Below are 16,599 nucleotides of genomic sequence, written 5' to 3' on the forward strand. Positions count from 1 at the left end.
TGCTCTCATAACAGTGAATAAGTCTCATGAGATCTGATGGTTCCATAAAGGGCAGTTCCCCTGCACAAGCCCTCTTGCCTGCCACCATGTAAAACATGCCTTTGCACCTCCTTCACCTTTCGCCATGATTGTGAGGCCTCCCCAGCCATGTGGAACTGCGAGTCCACTAAACCTCTATTTCTTTACAGATTACCCAGTCTCAGGTGTTTCTTCACAGCAGTATGAAAACAAACTAATACAAGGGCGAAGGAAAGCATGTGTCTCCATGATCCAGCCTCAGATGTTTGTGCTTTCCTTAGAGCAATTCCATACAAGGTAGAGTCACCTAGCGCTTAGGAGGCATGAAGTGAGTCTGTACCTTTTAGGAGCTGGGGATATGGCAGGCATTGCTGTCATTCTTCATCTCCAGTACAAGATGCATTTTGACCCATATGTAAAATGTTAGTATCATATTAATCTAGTAAGTTGTGTGTATGCATGTGTGCATATGTGTTTTTGTAGGTGTGCGTGTTATTTGTGAAGGAGGTAAAATCTGAGAAAACACTTTTCTTTACTAGGAGAGATTCCCAGGCCATCTTCCAAAGAGAAATAAGAACCTGTAGACGCTAGAGATACAGTGGATTTTTCCTCCTGTTTTTCAAACTAGTGAGAAAGGATCACTTTAAACTATGAGACATTAAAACAGAAGAGAAAACATTGTACCGTCCCTTCTTATCCATATGTCTTCCTGGGGAAGCCCATTTCTAAGTTTTTTGGCTAATAGTGATTCAGATTTGTTAGAAATTTTGAGTATTAAGGTAGCCAAATGAATCCTTTCTTTTAAAAAATCTTTAATAACCATTTAAAAAGGTAACTTTTACAAAATTTAAAGTTTTAAGTGATATAGAAAAAATAATCAAGTAAGTATTTTTAAATGTGTTTCTTATTTCTTAGCTTCCTGTATCTACATGTCAATTTAACACTGGTAATTAAATAAACATATTAGTAAAATCTACATAATAAAATTTTATGGGTCTTAAATTTTTATATTGGAGTTAATCTGAATGTCCCATTATTTCGTGTGTGTGTGTGTGTGTGTGAGAGAGAGAGAGAGAGAGAGATTTAAAATTCCCATGGGATAAATTATAAAAATAGAAACAAAGAAGAACATATTAGTTATTCATATACCTGTGCATCTGAAATTAGCCATTTTCCTCACTGAATACATAATGATTTCCGAGATGAAGAGCAGTTAACCCAATGGCCTCCTAAATACTAAACCCCATTAAGCTTGCCTCTGAGCAATGGCCACAATCATGAGTGTATCCTCTAGTGTTGTTTATCGTTAATGTCCATATAAGGTATACTGATTTATGATAACTTCCAAAAGACAATCATAGGGAAGCCAATTAGCTAAGGAAAGGAGATGACCTACATAAAGGATTAGCCAACTTTTTCTGCAAAGAACCAAATAGTAAATAATTTTCTGCATTGCAAACCATAGTATCTCTGTCGCAGCTACTCCATCAGCTCTGCCTTGTAGCATGAAAATAGCCAGAGACTATAGGTACAGAAATGGCCTGGGTGGGAGTTGGCCCGCAAGCCTTCATTTGCTCTCAGGGATCCTGTAAGATAGGTGAATAATTTTAATTTCTAATCATACTGTTGCAACTGAAAGAGTTGTGGCTCCATAAAGGTCTGTAGCTTTATGAAAACTGAAAAAAAAATGTGATCAGTCATCTAGATACTGTGAGCGAAGGCCAAACATCTGGATGTTTGGAAATCTAAACTAAAATTTAAAAAACACCTATTATGTTATCATTATGATTACTGCTAAGCATTTGTGTACTGCATTCCAAGAGTGTTCTCAACATATTTAAAAAACTGGAGACAAAATGAAAGAATACCTTTTTTCTGTTCCCTTTGAATCTGATATTTGAAAACAAAGGGCAAAGGAGGGGGAAAGTGTTTCTAGTAAAAGACAATATATTTCTTAGTATCAGATACCCTTTTAAAACCATCACAATGAAAGCCACAAAAGCACGGAGTGCGTTTGATATCAACCAGTTTGCAAATTAAAGATTCTTCGTTAGGACATCTAAGCAGCCCCAAGAGGACACACCTGTGGCCACCAGCCCTGTACTTCACCGCACAAGCCCTGTCTGAGTTCTAATGCTGGAAAGGAAACCTTCAGAGAGAATAGCTACTTCAGAAGGAGGGATGAGCTGAGTCGCGGTATCCCAGCTTGAGTGGTCGTTGTTCATCTTCAGTGGTAGAATACAGAAACTGTGCCCTGCAGCAAAGCTCTTCTGGTGATTTCTCCTCCTTTTCAAAACAATATTTGGAGGCCAGGCTGCCTCCATATTGAATTCTAGAATGAAAACTGACCAGCTCTGTTATTCAGAGTCTAGGGAAAAGAAATACGAGGATTGCAATGCAAAAACGTGGAGTCCTTGTTTGTTTGCTGGTGGGATGAACTCCAGCCCCTCACACTTAGCATTAGAAGCTCCTTTCCCATGATTTTATGGAAGAAGAAAGCTGTTGACTGCCCAGGCCTCTTGTGGGCACCTGCGCCATTCATTATAGGGCTACATTCACCACACACTCCCACACTCCACCCTTGCTCTGGCTCTGTTCTTGTCTGTGTGTGTCCTCACCTCCTCAGGTACTGTCATTGGGAGGGACCCCTTTTTCCCTGGAGGGTCCTCCCAGCACCTGATCTGGATCCCATCCCATCCTCTCTCCCAAGAGGGCTCTGTTAATTCTCCCCTGTCTTACCCTCCCTTTCACTGGCCTTTTACTTTTCTTACATAATCACTTAAACTTGGTGCAGCCTCTCCCATGTCTCTTCCTCCCCTTCCCTCTAGGTCAAGCCCCATGCAAGATGCCTCCCTGGTTCCTCCTTGTCTCCTGGATGTTTGTGGGTTTCTTCCACAGCATCCAATTTCAGTTTTCCTGTTTCCTTTCAAGTGAATTATCTCCTCTGAGTCTTATTTATGCTTTTCTTTTTGAGGACTTGACCACACCCCAAGATCTAGTGTTAGTTCTGGATTTCTCCGCATCAAAAAAATGACTGGTTAGGAAAGGGAATGCCTGGCTCCACACAGACCGGTGAAGAAAGGATGAATACCACGGTTCTGGACCCTGACTCTAGAATGAATGTTCTCCTCCCTGCGCAATGTGTTCTTGAGAGCTGTCATGTTGCAGCAACTTGGCTACACTCACCCCACACCCCCAAACTCCACCCTTGCTCTGGCTCTGTCCTTGTCATCTAAAGAGCTTTTAGAAAATACAGATGCCTGCACACCCCTCCACCACCCCGCAAATCCCAGTGTCATGGTCTGCGGTATTAAGTGCTGTCGTGGAACTGGGCTGCTGTCCTACTGCAGTACTGTCTTCCTGATGGCAAGGATACCGCTTATTCAACTTTGCTTCCCCATCCCACTGAATAGGGTCGGACACATGGTAGGTCCCCAGTAAATGGTTTGTTAGATAGCTTTATTGTGAGTTTATTTCCAAAGGTAAGAAATCACTGGGAATTTCACAAACTGGAGTCATTTTACTTATACTACCTTTTCATAAAATGTATAGAAATATCTTTTCATAAAATAATTTTTTAGAAATATCTTTTTATAAATTATTTTTTTTAGGTTATTAGCATCAGTCTTCCTGTTGTGAAGATTTCTTTTTAATTACATGATTGCGTGTGAGTTACATCTCGTAGAATTCCTGAGAGAGCCCAATCTCAGGTTGCTGTAACATGACAGCTCTCAAAAACCCGTCGCACAGGGAGAAGGACATTCATTCTAGAGGCCAATGGCCCCAGCTTGGAATTCCACCCCTGCTGCTGAATGGCAGTTGGATGTTGGGCGATTTACTTAACCTCTCAGAACATCATTTTACTTAGCTGTGAAAATCAATAATTCAGCAACAGTGAGTGCCTATTAAGGACTTGCTTGGTGGTTATCAGTTTATTCTTTCTGTTATCTGAGGCTCACAGTTCTATGAGGAAGTAGTATAATTGTCACCATAACCACTATCCATGGTTTACACATTTGGAAATCTGAGATGAAAGACTTTCCAGATTTTAAGTGTAAAGAAATTCCAGAGCCCTCACTCATCCCCACCAAGCTCTACTTCCTCTCAAAGGAGAAAGCAGCAGGGACTTTTCTGAGCTGTTGGGAGTATGAGCTGAACATCTCCAAGGTCCTCATTTCCCCCTTATCCTTATGGTGCCTGAATTAGCTAATCTCTAATTTCTCAGTTACAAAGAACTGCCAAGCTCCCAGTTAACTTCTATCTCGGGAGTGGACATGAGAGCCTAATATTTGAGACCAAGCTCTGTTTGCTGCCTCAGTAAAAACCATTTTCTGTAGGGTTTGGTGTGGACTAGCTTTCAACCAAATCATGTCCCCTAAAACATGCAAAAGTGAGACCCAGCGTGGTGGCTCACACCTGTAATCCCAGCACTTTGGGAGGCTGAGTTGGGCAAATCACGAGGTCAGGAGATCGAGACCATCCTGGCCAACATGGTGAAAGCCCATCTCTACTAAAAATACAAAAAAAAAAAAAAAAAAAAGGCTGGGTTTGGTGGCACGTGCCTATAGTCCCAGCTACACAGGAGGCTAAGGCAGGAGAATCGCTTGAACCCAGGAGGTAGAGGTTGCAGTGAGCCGAGATCACACCATTGCACTCCAGCCTGGGTGACAGAGCACGACTCCATCTCAAAAACAAAACAAAACAAAAAAGAAACATGCAAAAGTGGAGTGTGCAGACTCAGGCAATGAGGGCAACAGGCTGCTTTCCAGGGCAGCTTGACCAGCCTCTCCTCCCTAGAAATTCTTGTAAGCCCTGGATTAAGAAGCCTGGATATTTCTCCATTCCACATTCCAGTGGGTCTCATTATTTTAATTATCGTACTTAGCCCAATAGCACTTTTCCTCATTTGTCTATTCCTAAACCGGATGAACATTTGAGCTGGTTGCTCTTTTTTTTTTTTTTCTTGCAGGGTGTTAAGGTTAGTATAGTAATATTAGCCCACCCTTTCATATGGCTTAGCAGGTACCATGCACTGTTCTTATCACTGTAGATGTGCGTTAGCTCATATCTCAAAATAACCTGATTTGCCCCCATTTTATGAATGAGGACACTAAGGCACACAGAGATAGAATAGGAGTTCCCAGATGTTAGCGTGCATAGTAAATCACCTAGAAGGCTTGTTGAAATAGATCTCTGGGTCTCACCACCAGGTTTTCTGATTTGGGAGGGCCACAGTGGGGCCTGAGAATTTGCATTTCTAGCAAGTGTCCAGGTGATGCTTATGACCATACCGCCATTCCAGGGACCACTGAGATAAATTAAGTTGTCCAGGGCCACGCAGTCAATAAAACATAAAGGCTGGATTCAAACCCAAGGAATCAACCTTTAAATGCATTTGCATTACCTCTTGTGATAACTAGACGGGTCTGATGTACCTCACAAGAGGAATGCCTGTTGCCGTATAAGCCGTTTTCTATTTTTCTGCATATAAATGTGAGTGTCTTTGTGGGTGTATGTGCTTAACTGTGAATGAGTAGACACATGTACATTATAACCAGACACTCCACTGAGTCCAATGTGTGTCAACAGGGAATATCTATTAGCAAATTCTTTAATCATTCCCATACTTAATTTAACAAGTATAATCATTAGTTTGTTTCAATAACAAATCTCTGAGCTCATCACAGTCATTATAACCTGTCATTTGGAAATAATGGGTTTATGTTTCAAAGCATGTGTAATCTCACACATATTTCCTAGAAGAAAATCAGACTCTGTAATTTGACCTAATGACAAGTGTAATTAATGCTGTAGATTTGTAGACTCTTAGTTATCAAATCCAACCTCTCATCAGATTCATAAATTTTGAGATCTGTGAATGTGGTGCTGGTAGCCATTACTTGGAGGCTTCCCAAGTTAATCTGACTCAACTGTGGGCAGCTCTGTTGCTCTAGTGGCTTGAAAGCTCTTTAGCTCAGTTAACCCAGACCTGCCCTCCTGTGAGTTTCATCTGCCCTAAACCTGTGCCCTCCAGCAAGCCGTATTGATGTCTCACGTGAGACCATCTCAAGTGTACAAAGATGCCACCCCAAGGATTCTAGCCTTCAATGACCCAGCCTCTCTTCAGTGACTCCTCAAAGACCCACCCTCTTTCTGCCTCCAGTTCCACCTGCCCTGAGCACACTTCGACCTGGCATTGTCTCCCCTTTCAAATACAGTGTCCCGAAGTGAATGAAATGCCCCAGAAAATATTCAAGAACGAGAATCCTAGCACTTGATCTGGAAATGGATGCTGAGATTAAACGTAAACCATTTTAGCCAGGCGCAGTGGCTCATGCCTGTAATCCCAGCACTTTGGGAGGCTGAGGCGGGCGGATCACTTGAGGTCAGGAGTTCGAGACCAGCCTGACCAACGAGACCAGCCTGACCAACATGGTGAAACCCCGTCTCTACTAAAAATATAAAAATTAGCCGGGCGTGGTGGCACGCGCCTGTAATCCCAGCTACTCGGGAGGCTGAGGCAGGAGAATTGCTTGAACCCGGGAGGAGGAGGTTGCAGTGGGCAGAGATCACGCCACTGCATTCCAGCCTGGGCAACAGAGCAAGACTCCGTCTCAAAAAAAAAAAAAAAAAGAAAGAAAAACGTGGACCATTTTCACTGGCAGTTTCCCAAATGCATTTTGAAACTGTGTTGTTCCTACCTGACTGTGGCTTATTTTCTCAGATGTACTCCTCGGCACTTCCCGGCCCAGTCTGTGATGCCAACGTTTTTGTTTGTTTGCTTTGCTTGTGACCGTGGCACCCTCTACTGTTCTTCAGAGTTGCTAAAGTGCCTTTCTCAAGAAAGTTCCAGATTGAAAACTTAATTAAAATAGAAAAAAAAAAAATTAAAAGGTTTTCTGTAGCTGAAATTAGCTATTAAAAAGCTAAGTGCAATTCAAAGGAAAACATACCTTCTGTTTATTTAAGACAATAGCAATTTTCTTTTTCATGGAAGACAAACCTTCTAAGCTTCCCTTATCGGTTTTGCTTGGTCTTAAACAACCCAGTCTCACCCACTGAGTCATGTTGGAAAACACTGGATGTTTTTTACACTAGATATTTGGAATCGATCTAGCAGAAGAGTTTCAGGGTCTTCTCAGTAGTTTTTGAAAGCTGTTTCCTGAATCATAAACTTTCATAGCTTGAAGACAGTTTTAAAATTGTCAGGCCAATCTTTTCAGTTTTGAAACCAAGATTCTGAGAAGCTAGAAGAGTTTCCAAAATGCACAAGCAGTGTCAAAGCCAGTCTGTGAGTTTCAGATGTGAACCTAATTCATTGCGATATGTTTTTATTTTCGTAAATCAAATATATTAATTTTGGAACATGAGATATTATAAACTCAATGGGTTTTTTATTTTAAGCCAAAGTAAATAATAAACATTTAGTAAAAATTTCATAGTAATTTAATTATTTTGGCATTTAGTTAATAAAATCCATAAGCTATGACGGATGCCTTAAAAGTCCAATTTTCAGTGTTTATTTTCTTATGTTTCCTTGTTATGCTTGCTAATACGGCTTCTGACAGAAGTAAATGTATTAATAGAACTGTTGTAGTCACTCTTATTCCTATATGATTACTAAAAACCAAAGAAAGTTTGGAATTTGTCCAGGAATGTTAATATTATCTGAACTTGGTCCAGTAAAACAGTAAAACCATCTTTATTTGGAAGAAAAAAAAAACTTTATATGGAATATAAGGTCTCAATTCATTAAAACAACATATACATTGTTGTAAAATATCAAATAGATCTTACAACTCATTAGTAGAGCAACTTTGTAATTTGCTTATTTAGAATTGTTAGAGGTTTTCACCAGCTTCTAGCCAACAGAAAGAACTCACCTGTGCGTTTGAATAAAGTAGACCTGTCATATTTGTATCAGAAGTACTAATTATTCTCACTTCTGTTGTAATATATAAAGCTATGGAAATTTTATTTTAAGTGTTTCTTAATTTCTGAATTCCTATACATTAGATGGGTGGAAGGCATTGTCATCTGTTCCCTGGATACTATCCCTGTTCTCATATGGTTTTTCTAAATTCCCAAAGATTTGAAATGCAACCAGGTAAAAGTAATTCCATCTAACAGCTCAAGTTATAGCATTAGAATTCTTTAGACTAAGTGTCAACTTCAGTTGTCTTATTTTAGAGAGGAAGAAAAGGAGAAACTCAACGGTTTGATTTGCCCAAGTAAGAAACAAAATCAGGAGCAAACCCGGGTTTCACTGACTACCGGGCTAGTGCTCATTGCCCTGTGCCTGAAGTATATCCTATAAGCTTCCTTAAGGAGATTTTTTTGTGAACTTAAAATTATGAGTTGGGAGTTGGAAGTTTGAGGACACAGCCAACATTTCTTCGCTAGGTAACAGGCACCAGGCCTAGAATAAGACTTCTCTTAAGGAGCAAAATTAAATACATTGAAGCCAACGTTTTTGTGATATTTTGGGATGTCTAACCAACATCAGCTCCAGTTCTTTTCGAAGTCTTTATTTTCACTCCTTACCGACAGCTTAACATGAAAATACTAGAGAGAGTTCACATTTGAAAACATTTTAAAGACTCTGTATCGAATGCTAAATGTCTAAAGTTGAGAAACTCTTAGAGAAAGTATTTAGCTTTAAAAACTTTTGTACTTCAAGAAAATAGCATCTATAGGGTGTAGAATTCCATCTTTTAAGTACGGAATGAGGAAAGATAGCAGCAACATTTTCTTTTTTCTTTTTCTTTTATTTTGTTGAGACAAAGTCTCACTCTGTCACCCAGGCTGGAGTGCAGTGTCGCGATCTCTGCTCACTGCAACCTCCACCTCCCGGGTCCTAGTGATTCTTGTGCCTCAGCCTCTTGGGTAGCTGGGATTACAGGCACCTGCCACTATGCCCAGCTAATTTTTGTATTTTCAGTAAAGACGGGGTTTCACCATGTTGGCCAGGCTGGTCCCGAACTCCTGTCCTCAAGTGATCTGCCCACCTCAGTCTCCCTAAGTGCTGGGATTACACGCATGATCCACCGCACCTGGCCAGCACCAACATTTTCTGTGACTTTGTCTTTGCTCCATGCAACATACCCTGAGACCTAGTCGTGTGCCTAGGCTATTTCAGTACTATCAAAAATAATGTTAAAATGAGGAGAGTCTTGAAATAACAGAGTAAAACTGTGCTCCTTCTCATAGTCTCCTGACATTGCACAGAACCAGACATTCTCCTCTGGGCTGTACCTGTGGCTTTTTTTTTTTTCCACGAGAAATTTACACAAAGGATGATGGATCTAGCTACCTAATGATGATGAGAGACAAGGTTCTCTCCATTTTTCTGTTTTCTTCACCTACAATCACCTTCCGCACTTCCTGCCCCATGAACACTTTTTCATTCCTTACGGTTTAGTTCAGCCATCATTTCCTCCACAAAGACATCCTTATAGCCCCTTAATCTGGAGATGCATCACCCTGCTCTGCTCTGCCTTTGTATAGATTCTGCCTGTATCTCTATCCTAACATTCAATATATTACATTTAAATTCTCTCAATGTGGTTTTTTTTGTTTGTTTTGTTTTTTTGGTTTGTTTTTTTTTCGATCTCTGCCTTAGGTATCTTTGGTTTTCCTAGATCTGACACATGGGAAGTGCATAATAAATGAAATTATGTTAAAACAGAAATCTTCATTTTTGGGGTCATTGGAGCTCAATTGAATAGCGTATGTCAAACAAATAGCAGGTCAAATCATCAGCTATTGTTTTAATTGACTTTGTTCTTCTATAACAGAATGTTTGAGAATGAGTAATTTATCATAAACAAATTTATTGGTTCAAAGTTCTTTAGGCTGGGAAGTTCAATATCAAGATACCAGTATCTTGTGGGGGCCTTCTTGATATGTCATCATATGGCGAAAGGCAACAGAGTGAGAGAAAGAGAGAAAGGGGTCTGAACTTACCAATGAATCCACTCCATGATAACGACATTAATCCATTCTGGAGGACAGAGCCCTCACAACCCAATCACCACTCAAAAGGTCTCCTCTCCCTTTACCATTACAATGGCAATAAGATCTTACCGTGAGTTTGGGAGGAGGCAAACATTCAAACCATGGCTGCTACTAAGAGGCATGCGTTGCAGCCAGTTTATCTTGGAAGACTCACCCAGAATTTAATTTCTTAAAATTCAATATCCTTATGAGGGCAATTGGTAACACCTGCTGTGAATATTTTCCAGGCTACAATTATACAACAACACTCCATGCCAAAAATTGTTAAGGACCTTGATCAAGCATTTGTCCTTGTGTTCAAGCAGCTCAGAACTGTTTTCTGTGGAAAACCTTGGCCCTGCCCATCTCTGCAAGATAGGCAACCATCCAGGCTTTAGGCATTCAGATGGAAGATACTGAATTTCATAAGACAATGTTTGTTTGATTCCTCTGTGCTTCCAGTTTCACATCATACCTGAAAAATGGAAATAATACCTATATTATGAGGTTATTGCAAGAATTAAAAACACATAAAACATTTTAAGTGCCAAGTGTAGTCAGTGCTATGTAGGTGTTGTTGCTGGCTATTATTAGTATAAGATTGAGTTAGAATTGCCAGACTTAGCAAATAAAGATATATAACACCCAGATAAATTTGATTTTTAAGAAAATGACATAGTATTTGTTTAGTATAAATATATCTCATGCATTATTTGGGACACACTTGTACTAAGAAATAATTTATTACATGAAATTCGGGTTTCACTGAGTGTCTTGTATTTAATCTGGCAATCTTAAGTTGAATGAATGAATGAACCCTAGTTGAATTTTTAAAATATAGCTTTAAAGGGTTGTTTTCATTAACTGAATAGAACATATAAATCCCCTCCAGCTGGGAGCCTTCTCTATTAATTGAACACCTTCTGAGATGGCTTCTTGACTCTGCACTGTAGGCTCAGGTAACAAGGTGAAAGGCACCTGAAAATGAATCAGGAACTCTGGGAGACCCAAAGATTTAAAGTTCTGGGGATCCAGCCGACCTTCAGTGCCAAGGAAGGACTTTTAGGTTTAGTCTCTCCCTGACTTGCCATGTTATGTTGGAAAAGCTGAACAGAATTTGGTAGAAATCTTAGATATAGTTGATATCCAGAATATGGCCAGTCTGGATATAATTCATACATAGTGTTTGCCAGATCATTTGTCAGCCTACAGGAAACAACTTCAGTGGATCTGAGAAACAGATTGAAGACAAGGCAACAAATGCTAATACTTTTTGATTTCTGAAAAGTTATCTGGCCTTTAGGCTATTAGCATTTTTAATTAAATAGCTGAAGTGAAGCATGCAAAAAGATCAGTGTTAGTAACGCACCCTTAATTTGAATGGTGAAAGATTCATGACCTACTGAAGCCCAGGTCACTGCCCCGCATTATTAGGTTTTTAATATAGCTTGAGTTCTCAGGTTGCATAAACCAGATAATTAAGTGACAATGGATTTTCATATTCTTATTTAATAGTGACCCTGAATTAACCCTTCAACCTTCAGAGTCGTCTTAAGTCTTCATTTTTATCCTTGTCTTCTACAGTAATTGTCTTTGTGGTGGTGGTGGTGGTGGTTTTTGCAGCTCATTGGTTACAGCTTCTTTTGTTTTTATTTGTTGTTTGTTTGCCGTTAGTCCCTGGAAATTTGTAACTGCAAAAATACTATAGAATTTTTAAATAAGTCTTCTTACAATTATGAAAAGCTGAAGCTGCTATTGATGTGCATTTTAAAACCATGTTCTATATGTACCCTCTGCATGTAAAATAAAAGTTGAAATTATAAAAACAAACAAATAAAAGCATGGTCCAACATCATCTCAAGAAATAAATGGTTAAAAATGAAACACACTTTTTTTCCATTCCTACATTTTTTCTAATGTTGGGAGTTCCAAGTAACATATGGTAATGCTTTAAGATTCAAAATCATACGCAATTATTTTCATCTTAATAGCATTGGCTTTCTTTGCTTTAAAATTCACCACCCGGCATATAAGTTTGCCTGTCCTCACTCAGTCTGTATTTTCCTAAAAGTGCTCCTGAAAGTAAAGAATATTAATTATCATTCTGCTGTGGGATCATAACTTTGAAAAATTGAACATCAAGATTTGCTTTTAATATATCACCATTTTGTTATTAAAATAATAAGGTGTGACACTTGGATATTTCCTTTGTAAAGATCCTGAGAAGTGGTTGCCTTCAGGTTTTCTGTCTTCTCTAGTACAGTATAATAATTTGGGTAATTTAAAATAAAACTGAAATCTGAATCATTTACATCTTGAGACATACCCAGAGAATTACATGTTGTGATGACAAATGAGCAAAGAAAAACTCATTTAGCACGTTTTTTGCCCAGATCTCCCCCTGTTTCAAACTCTCCCCAGCAAAGCTGCATTTATTCTGAAGCCAGTGAGACTTAAACTTCAGCTCCCCAACCTCATCCCTTCCCCAAACCTGGGTCCTTCCAAGGTCTTGGGAATGTATTCACATAGGTTTTTGAAAATTTAGCAAGGTGGCTGGGCGCGGTGGCTCACACCTGTAACCCCAGCACTTTGGGAGGCCAAGACGGGCAGATCACTTGAGGTCAGGAGTTCGAGACCAGCCTGGCCCACATGGTAAAACCCCATCTCTACTAAAAATACAAAAATTAACTGGGCATGGTGGCACACGCCTGTAATCCCAGCTACTCAGGAGGCCAAGGCTGGAGAATCACTGGAACCTGGGAGGCAGAGGTTACAGTGAGCCGAGATCATGCCACTATACTCCAGCCTGGGCGACAGAGTGAGACTCCATCTAAAACACACACACACACACACACACACACAAGGAAAATTTTGCAAAGGTTAGACATTTTTAGCACAATCAGGTAAGACTTCAATCTCTTTCTTCTCCAACTTTAGAGGAAACCCTCAAGTTGTACAAACCTCAGGCCCCACCAGACTGGGGCCCACCACTGTTCCCAAAGTGCAGCTTATTTTAATTATTACACATATCCTGCATTATTAGTGAGGTTGAACCTTTTCTGATTTATGTTTATTAGTCACATGTTGACCTTGAGGCCAGTTTTGCTCCCTATTGACTGTGCCCAAAGGGAGAGAAGATGGTGGAGGGGAGTGGGGATGCCAGGGCAGCACCCAGTCCCAGCACTCAGGCTCAACTCCAAATCCTCTCCCTGGAGCTGCCCATTGCCCACCCGAGGGCAGATTCCCTCCCCTTGTTCTTTTTACCCTTAGAGTCTAGTTTCCTCCAATTATTACGTCTGGAGAGTCTCAAGCAGCAAGGCCTCAGTCCTGGAGTCTAGTTCTTTCTCTGAATCTGAGGACAAAATGTGAAACCCAATGGCGTCCTTATCATCCATGCCTTTGATGAAAATACAGCACTTACAAGGTTAACTGGCATCACTCATGAACTGCTGCTGCTATCATTGTGACTCTTGGGACTGCAGCAGTCTTCTCAAACTGCCTATAACCTCACCCCTTGCATGATGGAATAAGTAGCTCGTGAAGGGAATTTGCGATTGTTTTGTCTCAGGTATCTGAGAAGAGGTGGGAAAGGGAGGAGACAGGGCATTTTTCAGATCTTATGACATGCCAGTTTCTGCATTTTACATGGCACAGTCTCTCCTGATACCTCCAGTGATACTAAGTGGTATTCTCCCTATTTGGGGAAGACCTGGAACAGGAGGCAAACCCAGGGCACACTGACCGCATAGCCGAGGACCTGGCCCGGTGGTCTCCAAAGTGCCATTCACACAAGAGCTAGCCTCACAGGGCGTCAGTATGATTCCCGGGAAAGAGGTGTCTGTGTTTTAATGGATTTCTATGGTTCAGTACTGTGGGGAAACACTAGGACATGACCCTGTTAAGCACAGAACTCTTATAAAAGCTTTAATTGGCTATGTGCAGGGTGAGCCAAGAGGTCTGTTTTCCACAGACTGTGTTCTGTGAAACGCACTCTGGGAAACATTGTTGGAGAACTCCAGGCTGCTCTCATGGAGCATGGAGAGAAAATTCCCCTTTTCAGAAAGTGGTGTAAATTCTGGAGGGACAGTGGAGGGGAGGGAAGGGGCAGGATATGAGAAGGGGACATGGACAGCATCTTTTCTTTCAGAATGAAGACAATAGACACCTATCTGCACCCATGGCAGCCCCAGGTTGTGACTTGCCCCTTTGTAAAACCACCATGCCCTCCCATTGCCCATGGCCCTTGCTCTGCCCACACCCCTCAAGCCCTCTTCCAAGGATGGGAAGTCCTTCCCATCGCTGGCCTTCAGGGTAAGAAAGCAGCCACTGGTCTTAACTGCTTCCTCCTGATCTCCAGCATTTGTGCTATAAACTCTCTACTCTAAATACCTTAGACTCTGGTTAATGGAACCTACACATCTGGGAAGTCCCGGACCTTTCTAATGAATTTAGATTATTCTGGCTTTAAAGAGTCTTGTTTCTACTAAGACTTTCGAGAGCTTGTTTTGAAGCTCTCCTTGTATCACCCTTTCCCTGAGGGCAGTACATGGAGGAAGCTATTTATGCTGCCTCAGTAGCAGAGAAAAAAGATATAGAAGCAAGTAATCTTTGAGAATAGCAGCCTTGTAATATCATGAAATATTATTTTGTTACATCTGTTTAAAGCTTGTTTTTACAAATCCTAGAAATGACACTCACTAGGGAATAAATCAAGCAAGGGAGTGATTTGTTCCTTAACAAATACCAGTTTGTCAGACCTCCGTGTGAAGTTATATATTCAAAGGTAACAGACTTTGGAATAATTACCCGAAATATGACTAAAAACATCTTGATTTCATCTCAGGTTCAACTGAACCTTCTTAATACAAGGCATTTGAGTTAACCATCTCGAAAACAGCTAGTTTAAGGAGGTTTTGCAAGTGGCTATCAGTAGAAAAAGGAAAGCTGATGCAGACACTTTGGTGACAAACAACATTGAGTTTGTAGAAACTCTCTTTATCCAAAGACAGAGAGGAACCAAGGCAATAAGAGATCTCAGAGGGCTTCATTCTGCAGGTCGGGATGATTGAGACAGAAATTCAAAGAGAGTCTTTGTCTTAGTCCTTTTGGGCTGCCTATAACAAAATACCATAAACTAGGTGGCTTATTGATAGGATTTGGCTGTGTCCCCACCCAAATCTCATCTTGAATTGTAGCTCCTACAATTCCCACATGTTGTGGAAAGGACCCGGTGGGAGGTAATTGAATCATGGGGGCAGGTCTTTCCCGTGCTAGTCTCATGATAGTAAATAAGCTTCATGATATCTGATGGTTTTATAAAGGGCAGTTTTCCTGCACAAGTTCTCTTCTCTTGTCTGCCCTCATATGAGACATGGCTTTCACCTTCCACCATGATTGTGAAGCCTCCCCAGCCATGTGGAACTGTGAATCGATTAAACCTCTTTCTTTTGTAAATTGCGTCAGTCTCAGGTATGTCTTTATCAGCAGAATGAAAGCGGACTAATACATTTATAAACAACAGAAATCTACTTCTTATGGTTCTAGAAGGTGGGGAGTCCATGATCAAGGTCCCAGTAGGGCTCAGTCTCTGGCTGAGAGATGGCACCTTCTTGCTGTGTCCTCACATGGTGGAAGGACAGGGAAGCTCTCTGGGGTCTCTTTGATAAGGGCACTCGTCTCATTCATGAGGTCAGAGCCCTCATAACCTAATCACTTTCCAAAGGCACCATTTTCTAATACCATCACCGATTAGTGAAATTTCAACATATGAATTTTAGGGGGACACAAACAGTGAGATTAGAGCAGTCCCAGAGTGCGTTATTTACTCAGCTTTGCTGAGGCAGAACAGCTCCAGTATCTTCCCTGATGATTTAATTTCAGCATACATGGAACAAGACTCTCCTCTCTAAAGCAATAGTCACACAAGACAAGTCTTTCCAGATTTACCCTCAACCTTGTTATTAGCTGATGGGGCAAGGCTTTGCCATTTTTCTGTGTGATGCACAGAGACCCATATTCAAGCTAAGAGAGGTTGTAACACTGGAAGGAGGCTTGTTTGTCTTTCTATCCAGGTTGGGAATATCACCTTCAATCCATCACTTTCCCTTTCTTGCATTGGCTTTTCAGTACTGTTTAAGAGGAAGGGCATGGACATTCTAAAATTTTCATGATGATATTGACTACTTTGACAAAAATAAGCATTTTCATTTGAAACACATATTTAAGTAACAATTTTAAAGGGAAGATCTGATTTCTACTCTTAGAACATAACAGTCATAAGAAGTTGCATCAGAAACATCCAGGTGCTCTTTTTACCATCTAGGCAATTGTGTAAACTATAAAATGTTGAACTATAGAGCCATCTGTAAATAAAACGTTATTGTATTTGTTAGTGTATTTTATTTTTCCAGAAAAATGCTTACCAGGAGTTAAGAAAAGTTATCCAAAACTTGGAAATTAGGCAAACAGAGGGCAGCATGTCATTTCAATATCATATAGGTGGAACACTGGTTAACAAATCCACCTAAGGACTGTACGCTTATCTAGGGAACGTAACTTTGTTTTAATCACCAATTACTATTAACT

The 16,599-nt window shown here is 40.5% G+C and overlaps 1 protein-coding gene across 3 annotated transcripts in view; it reads left to right on the forward strand.

The window, feature by feature from the left end:
* The window catches only part of FBXL7 (F-box and leucine rich repeat protein 7), a 432,789-nt gene that overhangs the window by 317,257 nt on the left and 98,933 nt on the right, over window positions 1-16,599 (forward strand). The gene's annotated exons all lie outside the window — the stretch shown is intronic.

This window comes from Pan troglodytes, chromosome 4 (assembly GCF_028858775.2).
Source record: "Pan troglodytes isolate AG18354 chromosome 4, NHGRI_mPanTro3-v2.0_pri, whole genome shotgun sequence".
Lineage (NCBI taxonomy): Eukaryota > Metazoa > Chordata > Mammalia > Primates > Hominidae > Pan > Pan troglodytes.